We start from the raw sequence: 12,078 nt of genomic DNA, 5'->3' as shown, positions 1-12,078 counted from the left end.
AGACCTGTCGCTTATTACAGTCTTCAGCTGGACACCACCGTACTAGGGAATGTAGGATGCCTTAGAGCCGTAGCAGCTGCAGCCCTACTCCTAGAGAAGGCACAAGAAACTGTCCTGGGACACGATCTAACTGTGAACGTTCCCCATGCTGTTGCTACCCTCCTTAGTTTGCAAGGATGTCAACGTTTTACAATACGTTTAAATAGATATGAGGCCATCCTTCTCAGTCCATCAAACGTCACCATAAAAAGAGTAAATTCACTCAACCCTGCAACCCTTCTGCCCCTCCCTGACGACGGCACCCCACATCACGACTGTTCTCAGATAGTCCGCCATGTAGAAAAACCACGGAAGATCTCGATTACCTCCCTTTAACTGAGCCTGACCTCATCTTGTATACTGACGGAAGCTCCAAGGTTGTAGGAGGGGAACGGAAAAGTGGATATGCCATAGTCACCGATAGCGAGACCTTAGAGGCACGACCTGTCCATGCAAAATACAATGCACAAGCGGCTGAACTTATCGCCCTGATCAGAGCTTGTGAATTAGGAGCAGGACAAAGGATCACTATCTACACAGATTCGAAGTATTGTTTCGGGTTGGTGCATGCTACCGGACAAATCTGGTTACAGAGAGGTTTCTTGACTGCAGCAGGTACTCAAATTGCACACGCTTCCCTAGAAGCAAGTGTGTTAGAAGAGCCAGTACTTTAATTCCAAACCTTGACGCTTCTGAAGTTTCAATGAAACAATTGGCTTATGAAAATGTTGATTGCAAGACTGCTCTTAAAGTGATGTACCAGAAGTCAGAAACAGAGATTGCTCAAATGAGTAAGCCTTGCCAGAATATTGACACCGAGACTCACAAATCTGCCCTCCTAGCAGCAGCTTTGTCTCCTTCAGCTCATCCTGCTAAAGACAGGCAATGCCACGACGGTGGCCTTCCAGCCTGAGTCTAAATGGGAGAACAAAGACTGTTGTGCCAGCTGATTGTCAGTCTTTTACTGAAGCTAAATTAGAAGCAATAGCTGGCTCTTCTAACACACTTGCTTTTAACACACAGTCTCCTGTGACAAATCTGCGCCCTGCCGCTAAGGGCAGTGCTGGTTTGAATCTACTGACAGCAGAACTTGCTACTTTTCAGTTCCAGTTCCCTATGGTGGTTTATAAAATTAAGACATAGCATACAGGTCTGATTTCCACCTCAGACAGTGAGACTCATTCTTCATCGCTATTGCAGACTGTTTCCCCTCCTTTCCTCCCTGAACTTAAAATTCCTAATGAATTTACTTTACAGCAGTTGCAGTTTTGGGGTCACTTCATACGTGTGTGTCAGGGGTTCAGAAGGAGAGACACAGGAGGGGGAGCAAATGGAGAGTGAGGAGGAGGAGTACGAGGGGGGCGCAGGCAGTGACAGTGGCCAGAGTTATTCCACAAGCCTCTCTAGCGAATCGGAGGACTCACAGAAGGGAGCGCCGGTGGCCAGAGCGAAGGGGGGTTCAGGGGGGAAGCCCCAGGAGGAAGGGGCCAGCGGGGAGTCCCTGAGCAGCAGCTGGAGATCAGGACCAGCGTCTCCACCAGAGCGCAGTGGGGAGGGGGAGTCCCAGGAGTCGGGACCAGTGTCCTCACCACCAGAGGGAGGAGGGGAGTCAGGTTTGGCAACGCCCACATCAGGAAGCGGGGAAACGGTCAGAAGGAAAGTCACCGGCTGGGCGCGCGCGCCAAGTTCAAATGTACAGGAGCGCGGCACAGCGGGGAGCCCGGGAAGGGAGCCAGGTCCTAAAGCCCGCCGGAGGGAGGGGCAAGACTCGGGAGGTTCAGCGTCAGAGGAGTCCAGGAAGGAGGGAACCCCAGAGGACAGAAGGACCCAGCGCAGGAAAGAGCAGCGCAAGAGGTGGAGCCGGGCTAGAATCTTAAACTGGTGTGGGTGGAGCAGTGAGTCAGAGGGGACTTAGCCGGTCTAGCGTCAAGACGTGGGTCTGCGCGCCCAGAGCTTGGAAATGGAAACTAAACTTTAATAAAGACTTTTGTATATAACATCCACTGGGCGTTGGTCCTCTGTGAGCTGGGACCTAGCGGCAGTCCTGACAGTGTGATTTTCCTTAATACAATATTTTTACCTAATCCTGCAGAACTACTTTCCCCCCCAGACGCTGCTGACAGAATAGTGATTTTAGAGTGGCTACTCTCTGATTTGCCTAACACTGGATTTGATATTGCTGTTTGTTATTTGCTTTTTTCTAAAACAGGAGCATGAGTCCCTGATGAGTTCTTCTCTTTTCTATTAGTTTGCATTTACTGACTAGGGATAGTTTATTTTAACCCTCCTAAAGATTCACGCCTAGTTTTAATTCAACAGGTACCCTGAAATTTGGTTTCTGTCCAAAAGCAGGTTCCTATTCAACAACTCTAGAGTGTTGTAACGTATAAGGATTCTGAAAATAACTGGCATTTTAAAAAATTATATATATATTGCAGCTAATCAGGAAGCTGACAGAGACCAGTCTACACTTCCACTGCATTTTGTGATTTTTGTGTGAAGTGGGATTTTTTTTATCACGTTTGGCTAATTCCTCTCTTTCTCCTATGCTAGATTTTAATCTACTCTCTTTGTTCTTGACACTGAAATATCTCTTGACAAATAGAACTATGCCTTTGCGTGGACAGGTGGAGTCCCCAGATCCCGCGCGGTCCCCCCGTCATGTGGAATAATGACTCAAGACAACGTGCTATGGGATTAAATTGGCCACAACTTTATTAAATTTCAAATGTGGGTAGACCTTGGCTCAGGCATTGGGCGTTCTCCCTCCCCAGTCCCCAGCCAGGGACCTAGGGAGCATCAGGGTTATACAGTGTGTGTGTGGGGGGGATGGGCTAGCTCTGGAGAACATATGTTCAAGCAGAGATAGCCGCCCCCGTAACGCCGCCGCCGCCACAGGGGAGAGCAATGACGACCTTTCGGCGTACGGTCAAAGCCTCCCTTCAGAAAACCCCTTTAACGGGGAACCCTGGTATCGCCGCCGCAAAGAGGAAGATGGACAAAAGTATTCCGCCCAAGGCCTGATACCGCCATCCGAGACCGCAAAGATTGCGGTCTTGCCGCCAAGACTACCTACATCTGAAAAACGCCTTTGCCATCCTCCAACCAGTCAATCAGGCCATGCCTGATGTCGCTCAGCCAACGCTCGTTACCAAGGTCCGATAGGTGCACGCCATCGGGCCGAAATAGCTCCTGCATGTAAACTTTAATGTTGGGGTGTTTCACGACCCGACCTCCCATGCGAGTGGTTGCAGAGCGCACTGCCCTATTGATTTTTTCCACAGTGTAATTAAGTCTAGTGGGTTTGATGTTGCCACGCCAATGCAAGCGTGGCAGAAGTTCGGACCAGAAAATCGTGATACTGGGGGTGAGTGGCGTGTACGTTTTCCAGGTCTGCGATCGCTGTTTTGATCAGAATTATGCTTTTACGCACGACCAAGTCATTTTCGCCGAGGTGGAGCACAACCGTGCTTGGTGGGTGGCAGAACGCAAGTTTGTGACGCAACCGAGGGAGCAGGGCATCCCACCGCATTCCACGTTGTCCGAACCAGGAAATGGAGATCTTTGGCTGCAGACCCAGATGTTCTCCGCCTGGACCAGTAGTGGCATGGATGGCCGCCCAATGCACTATGCTGTGGCCGAAGATCCACACATGTTTGGGGGTTGAGCCTGAAAGGAAGGATTATATGGTATCTGTCAGTGCCTGCTGGTTGTATCTAATGTAGCCTTTGAAGGCAGCTGAATGCCACCGCCCCATTGTTTTTATGTGTTCGGCCGGGAGGCCGCTCGCAGCTGCCGTGGTTGCTGCACTGATACGAAAGGAATGCCCGGAAAATTGTGCTGGGTCGCCTCCACAAGCATGTATGGCCTTACGCAATATTGAGACAAATTGGCAACGGGTCATGCGGCGGCCTGATGCATGAATGAGGAGGGGGCCTGGTCCCGGAGGACGTACCTTCAGGAATTTGCGTGTGTCCATGACAGGGCATGGTCCAGTGTGTGGGGAGGAGGCTAGACTTAGCGTGGAACCCCTACCTAGTTGATCGGTTTTGGAGGCTCGGATTTTGACTTGTATCATGCGCCTGTCAAGGTTGATATCAGCCACGGACAAGCCCCTGCGATGAGGTGACAATGTGCCCCCAACGCACTCTCCGATACGGAGCGCACCAAAGAAGGCCAGGGAGAAGGCCGCCCTGAAGAGCCTAACCTCATAGTTGGACCAGCAGATGCTGGGGAGTGCATCCCATATCAGCCGGAGGATCTCAATGGTTACTGGCCTCCTCTTATCTGGAATGGGCGGGTGGGAGCGACGCCACCCTGCAATAAGCTTCCTTACGTGGAAAGTGTTACAGGGGTCTGGGAGCCAAAAGCAGTTGCTGAAGTATGAGATAGCGGCCTTGTGCAGGCTGATGGTCTTAAGGGCCATGCCTCTACGCTTTAGGTGAACCAAATATTTTAGAACATCATACTCCTTAGCTGCACGTCTGGGTTGTAAACCAAACTTATCTCTGAACCCCTCAAATTGGGACCATGCTCTGGTATAGGACTGCAATGTTGATGGTGCAAGGGCGCTCAGTACTCCTGCTGTCACTTCTCTCGTCCAAGTTCCCAGAGGTCCTCGGGAAAGGCTTCTGGGAGTTGATCGGCCTTGGGTGCTAGGTCGCGAAAACGCTCCATCTGAAAGCGAGACAGGGCATCTGCGATGTCGTTATTGAGGCCCGGGATGAACCGTGCGGAAAAGGAGATGTTACCTTTCAGACATTCCAGCACGAAGAGACAGAGCATGCGAATTACCCTGTTGGATTTTGCAGATTGCTTCGCAATGATTCTTTTTTTTTTATAAATATTTTATTAAGATTTTTGAATAAAAATGCAAAGATAAAAAACAGTATAACATATATCATAACATACTTTCTTAACATCTTTGGACTCCCTCACACCTCCCGCTCCCATTTGCATCATTGTCAATTCTTGCCCGCAATTTATCATCTTGTTTACACTCTTGTGTCAGGTTCATTGAAATATAATCTGTTAGTTCTCCAATAGGTTTATAATTTTTCCTCAAACTTACTTATCATGTTAATTCCATCTAGTTTAGTGGTGCACAATTATTTATGATCTAGCATCCTTTCTTAACATTCAACCAAATTACAGTATTTTTTAAAATAAGTCTTGAATTTCTTCCAATCTTCTTCGACCCTCTCCTCTCCCAGGTCTCGGATTCTGTCAGTCATCTCGGCTAGTTCCATATAGTCCATCAGTTGCATCTGCCACTCTTCCAGCGTGGGTAGATCTTGAGTTTTCCAATTCTTAGTGATGAGTATCCTTGCTGCCGTTGTTGCGTACATGAAAAATGTTCGGTCCTTCTTTAACACCTTCTGACCGACAATGCCCAAAAGGAAGGCCTCTGGTTTCTTAGTGAAGGTATACTTAAATACCTTTTTCAGCTCATTATATATCATTTCCCAGAAGGCCTTCACCCTAGGGCAGGTCCACCAGAGGTGAAAGAATGTTCCTTCATTTTCTTTACATTTCCAACATTTATTATCAGACAAATGGTATATCTTGGCAAGTTTAACTGGGGTCATGTACCATCTATATATCATTTTCATTACATTTTCCTTCAAAGCGTTACATGCAGTGAAGTTCAACCCAGTGGTCCACAACCTTTCCCAGTCCTCAAACATGATATTATACCCAATGTCCTGTGCCCACTTTATCATAGCTGATTTAACCATTTCATCTTGTGTGTTCCATTTTAACAGCAAGTTATACATTCTTGAAAGTACCTTCGTCTTTGGTTCTAACAATTCTGTTTCCAACTTCGATTTCTCCACCTGGAACCCTAACTTTTTGTCGTTTTTAAAGACTTCTTTAATCTGAGCATAATGTAACCAGTCTCGCACTTTGTCCTTCATTTTCTCCAAACTCTGCAATTTCCAATTGTCTCCATCTTTTTCTAATATTTCCCAATATTTTGGCCATTTGGCCTCCATATTGGGTCTTTTTCGGGCCTTAGCTTCCAGAGGTGAAAGCCACCTTGGAGTTTTGTTTTCCAATAAGTCTTTGTATTTTGTCCAGACATTAAACACTGCTTTCCTGACAATATGGTTCTTAAAGGCCTTATTGATCTTAACCTTATCATACCATAAGTATGCATGCCAACCAAAAGCATTGTTAAAACCTTCCAGGTCCAGTACATCAGTGTCTTCGAGAAGTAGCCAGTCTTTTAGCCAGCAGAAAGCTGCGGCTTCATAGTACAACTTTAGGTCTGGCAGGGCAAAGCCCCCTCTTTCTTTCGCATCAGTTAATATCTTAAACTTAATTCTGGGCTTTTGGCCCTGCCAGACAAATTTAGAGATATCTCTCTGCCACTTCCGGAAGCACTCCGTCTTGTCCACAATCTGTAGTGTTTGAAACAAAAACAACATTTTTGGCAATACATTCATCTTAATAGCAGCAATTCGGCCTAACAAAGAAAGCTTCAATTTTGTCCAACTGTCCAAGTCTCTCTTAATTTCAGACCAACATTTTTCATAGTTATCCTTAAATAGACTCAGATTTTTTGCTGTTATGTTTACCCCTAGGTACTTTACTTTTTTAACCACAGTTAGTTCTGTCTCTCTCTGAAACCGTTCTGACTCTGTATCTGTCAAATTTTTTCCCAACACCTTGGTTTTCTGTTTGTTTAATTTAAATCCCGCCACCCGACCAAAGTCTTGAATCAGTTGTAGTACTCTTTTCGTACTAGATTCTGGCTCCTGCAAGGTCAAGACTAGGTCATCTGCAAAAGCTTTAAGTTTATATTGTTTCGCTCCGACCTGCTTCGCAATGATTCTTACCACCGCCTGGTTGTCCGACCAGAAGCACACCCTGGTGTCCTTGAGGAGGTGCCCCCAAACACAGAGAGCCACTAGGATTGGGAAGAACTCAAGAAAAGTTAAATCGCGTGTAATGCCCTCTGTGTGCCAAGATGTCGGCAAAGGCTGCGCACACCATAGAATAGAATGTTATTCTAAAGCAGCAATGCTGCAGCAAGCAAAGGCTCTAGCAGCTCAGTCAGCTGCTTGTGGCTGGAAAGCCAAACAGGAAGTCTGTGACTGTTGCCATGGGAACAAAGGGGCAGTCCATTCTGTACTGAGCACCGGATGTTAGCTCAGTGTGTGTGTCATATGATCTGTACAGGATGTACATGGGTGGAGTGTGGAGTTTCTCTCTGTTTGTTGAAGAGAGCAGACATCTTTTACTGTATGACTGCTAAAGACAGGAATAAAAGCATGTAGTTACATTTCTGTCTGTGTCTGATTCCCCTCCCTGGGGATATGCAGGGAGCAGGGAGGAGGAGAAGCAGTTGGTGTGTTTTTCTCACAGCCTGAGGAAAATCGCCGGAACGGACCTCGTGTTGTTCCTGCCGGGAGTCGCCGGAGGGAGGTCAAAGGAATTCGGCCAGTGCCTAGACAGATAGGCACATACCTCTGACCGGGCCAGAATTCCAACATAGAATACAATAGAATCATAGAGTTGGAAGAGACCACAAGGGCCATCGAGTCCAACCCCCTGCCAAGCAGGAAACACCATCAGAGCACTCCTGACATATGGTTGTCAAGCCTCTGCTCCAAAGAAGGAGACTCCACCACACTCCTTGGCAACAAATTCCACTGTCGATCAGCTCTTACTGTCAGGAAGTTCTTCCTAATGTTTAGGTGGAATCTTCTTTCTTGTTGTTTGGAACCATTGCTCTGTGTCCGCTTCTCTGGAGCAGCAGAAAACAACTTTTCTCCCTCCTCTATGTGACATCCTTTTATATATTTGAACATGGCTATCATATCACCCCTTAACCTCCTCTTCTCCAGGCTAAACATGCCCAGCTACCTTAGCCATTCCTCATAAGGCATCGTTTCCAGGCCTTTGACCATTTTGGTTGCCCTCCTCTGGACACGTTCCAGTTTGTCAGTGTCCTTCTTGAACTGTGGTGCCCAGAACTGGACACAGTACTCCAGGTGAGGTCTGACCAGAGCAGAATAGAGTGGCACTATTACTTCCCTTGATCTAGATGCTATACTCCTATCGATGCAGCCCAGAATTGCATTGGCTTTTTTAGCTGCCGTGTCACACTGTTGGATCATGTCAAGTTTGTGGTCAACCAAGACTCCTAGATCATTTTCACATGTACTGCTCTCAAGCCAGGTGTCACCCATCTTGTATTTGTGCCTCTCATTTTTTTTACCCAAGTGCAATACTTTACATTTCTCCCTGTTAAAATTCATCTTGTTTGTTTTGGCCCAGTTCTCTAATCTGTCAAGGTCGTTTTGAAGTGTGATCCTGTCCTCTGGGGTGTTAGCCACCCCTCCCAGTTTGGTGTCATCTGCAAATTTGGTCAGGATGCCCTTGAGTCCATCATCCAAGTCGTTGATAAAGATGTTGAATAAGACCGGGCCCACTGGAACCATTGATGAGCACCCTTTGGGTTCGGTCAGTCAGCCAGTTACAAATCCACTGAGTGGTAGCATAGTCAAGACCGCATTTTACCAGCTTCTTTACAAGAATATCATGGGGCACCTTGTCAAATGCCTTGCTGAAATCAAGGTAGGCTACATCCACTGCGTTCCCTTCATCTACCAGGCTTGTAATTCTGTCAAAAAACGAGATCAGGTTAGTCTGACATGACTTATTTTTCAGAAATCCATGCTGACTATTGGTGATCACAGCATTCCTTTCTAGGTGCTCACAGACTGTTTGCTTAATGATCTGCTCCAGAATCTTCACACCAGTGACCCCTGAAGTAGACGCCAAAGCCAAAGCAACCAGAGGCGTCAGAGTGCACGTGTAGCTGTTCCTTAGGCAGCAGCCAATCTTGCCAAAAGAACACCCCATTGTAACTTTCCAGGAAGGTCAGCCATATTTTGAGGTCCTCCCTTATGGTGTGGGTGACCCTGATGTGGTGATGGGGGGGGCAACACCGCCAGCCGTGAGACGGGCTAGATGCGCGCAAAAGGCGCGACCGGGCGAGATAACCCTGCATGCAAAATTGAGGTGTCCTAGGAGTGTCTGGACCTGACGCAACGTGGTCTTTTTCTGGGCCATCATGGTAGTTATCAATTCCCTCAACGTGGAGAGTTTGGCCAGGGGCAGGCGAGAGGTTTGGCTGACAGAATCCAGTTCAATACCCAGATATGAGATGACAGTGGTTGGACCTTCGGGCTTGTCTGCTGCCAGCGGAATGCCGAGTTCAGCCGCCAGCTGAATGAAGCATGCCAGCGCCCTAGTGCATGCATCTGAGCCCGCTGGCTGGACCAAAAAGTAGTCATCCAGGTAATGGGAAATGCGGTGGGACCCCGACATGCATTTCATGGCCCATTCCACGAATGTGCTGAAGGTTTCAAATGCAGCGCATGCGATGGAACAGCCCATGGCCATAGCTTTGTCAAAGTACCATTGGTCCTGGAATTTGAAACCTAGCAACCAGAAGTCCCTGGGGTGGACTGGTAACAAACAGAAGGCTGATTCGATGTCACATTTCGACATGAGCACGCCCGGGCCGCACTCCCTAACCAGCCTGATTGCCTGATCATATTTGACTGAGCATTGTTCTTGGGGAATGGCATCATTTACTGACCCACCCTTCGGGTAAGAAAGGTTATGTATTAATCGAAACTCGCCTGGGGCCTTCTTAGGTACGATACCTAGTGGAGACACTATGAGGTTGGGAAATGGAGGTTCTGTGAAGGGACCTGCCACTCGCCCCAGCAAGCGTTCTTTGGTCAATGTGTGGCATATCTCGGACAGACTTTTGGTTGGGGAGATTGGTGCATGAAGGGGTGCCTACCACTGGGATGCGGAAACCTTCCCTAAAGCCCTCCTCAATGTATTTTGCTGCATCTTTATTGGGGTACTGGTGTAAAAAAGGCAGCATTGCTGATAGAGATATGGGTGAGGGGGCTAGGGAAAAGAGAACACTATTTGCGGGCATTGTTTTTGCTTTGCTGTGTGCCAGAGGAGCCTGTAGAGGCTCCGGCCTCTCTTTTGTCTTGAGATATGCCTGCGCCTGATCCGCGGGAGCCTCGAAAAAGCTTCTTCCCCCGAAAACATTTTGTGGTGGGGTGAGATCCACTACAGCGCTCGCATTCATGGGCATTTTTCTCTGAAGCAGGAACCGTTGTTATACTCCCAGCAAGATCTCTTAGGGGCCTTGGATTGGTATTTGGACTGTTTCACATTGTCGGACCCTTTCTTGAAGAATGGGGCAACCAACTCAGACCACACATCATCATCTTTGACATCCCATCTAGCTGTGTCGTCCTCTGCCGCCCGCTCCCTGAATGCCTGGTCATAGGCAAGTGCCGCCTCCCCCCCAGACATGGCTTCAGCCTTTAGGATGATAAGTAGGTAGTTGGTCAGGTGCCAACCCCTGTCAGGGTAACTAGCGACTACAATACCCATGTAAGTGGTGTATGCAGTGAGCCAATTACGAAAGGGACGCTCAACACTCACTTTTTTTATCTTTTGTAGGTCTTTCAAGACCAGTGTTATGTGGTCCTGGCGGCCAGTCCCAGTCACCAGTCTAGCTGCCGCATTCTGGATTAATTGCAGTTTCCGGGTCACCTTCAAAGGTAGCCCCACGTAGAGCTCATTGCAGTAGAGAAGACATCCCCAGTCCTACCTGGAGATACCAGGGTTTGAACTTGCGACCTTCTGCATGCAAAGCAGTTGCTCCACCACACACAGCACCGCAGCACCGCCACCTGCCAGCTCAACGACTGGCTGGAGCCCCGCTGAACTACTAATGGATCGGCGCCTTGCAATCAGATTGGACCGCCTTCGTGGCTGTTTCAGTCGCTAGCAGAATCCGTCAGTGGGCGTTTCAGGAGGAGACAGGGGACTCCCCTGAGAAGGAGGCTAGTTCACCAACACAGGAGCCAGATATATGGAGAAACGTGACTCAAAGAAGTAGGAAGCCCAGGGTTCGCTCTGATTGTTTAGAAATACACAATCGCTTTGAGGTCCTCTCCCCTAGCATGGAAGACGAAGAGCAGACTCCATTTGAGGATCTCTCCCTCATTACAGTCGATCAGGTATATGAAGACGAACAGCAAAGTCAGTCCTCAGGGAATGTGCAGGCGACCTTGGAACGGACAGCTCATGGAAGAACCCCGACCAAACCTAAGAGGAGGCGTGTAGTGGTGATAGGGGATTCCCTACTGAGGGGAACAGAAGCAGTGATCTGTGGGCCTGACAAGATGTCTCGGGAAGTGTGCTGTCTCCCCGGGGCTAAGATCCAAGATGTAACTGAACGACTGCAAGGAATCATAAAACCCACTGACAAATACCCCTTCCTCTTGGTTCATGTGGGAACCAATGACACTGCAAGCAATAGCCTCCAGAAGATCAAAAGAGACTATGAGGCTCTGGGCAGGAAATTGAAGCAATTAAATGCACAAATTGTCATCTCATCTGTCCTCCCAGTTGAACGGCGTGGCCCAGGGAGAGAGAGAAAATTAGTGGAAGTGAACAGCTGGCTTCGCAAATGGTGTAAACAGGAACGGTTTGGATTCTTAGATCACGGACTGCAGTTTATTGAAGATGGACTTCTGGCAAGAGATGGGCTGCACCTCACAACGGTTGGGAGGAATGTTTTTGCCAAAAATCTCAGAAACCTCATCAGGAGAGCTTTAAACTGACTAATGTGGGGGAGGAAGACAGTGCTCCTGAAGGTAGGAGTCTATCAATTGATGAAGATGATCATCCAAGTGTCATAGACCGAATGGAGCAAACAGCACGCAGACCTAGTGATGGGAGGAAAAAATCCTTAAATAAGAGACACGGGGGAATGATTAATGGACTTCAATGTCTGTACACTAATGCGCAAAGCATGGGTAATAAACAAGATGAGCTTGAGCTCTTGATACAGCGAACTAAAGACTTAAACCTGGTGGGATAAGTCCCACGACTGGAATGTAATAATGGAGGGATACAATCTATTTCAGAGAAACAGACCAGACAAGAAAGGAGGAGGAGTGGCGTTATATGTCAGGGATGTGT

At 48.0% G+C, this 12,078-nt stretch overlaps 1 long non-coding RNA gene across 1 annotated transcript; it reads right to left on the bottom strand.

Moving 5' to 3' along the window:
• Positions 1 to 2,732: 2,732 nt before the first annotated feature.
• On the bottom strand, positions 2,733 to 4,862 carry LOC310836014. Its single transcript, XR_014559833.1, has 2 exons — positions 4,509 to 4,862; positions 2,733 to 3,708 (listed from the first exon to the last, which is right to left on the bottom strand). It is a non-coding gene; the product is annotated as an uncharacterized lncRNA (long non-coding RNA).
• Between the last annotated feature and the right edge of the window lie 7,216 nt (positions 4,863 to 12,078).

Source organism: Podarcis gaigeae, assembly GCF_964106915.1.
Source record: "Podarcis gaigeae genome assembly, chromosome: W".
Taxonomy (NCBI): Eukaryota; Metazoa; Chordata; class Lepidosauria; order Squamata; family Lacertidae; genus Podarcis; species Podarcis gaigeae.
Note: the sequence above shows the minus strand (reverse complement) of the source record. Positions and strands in the feature narration are given on the sequence as shown.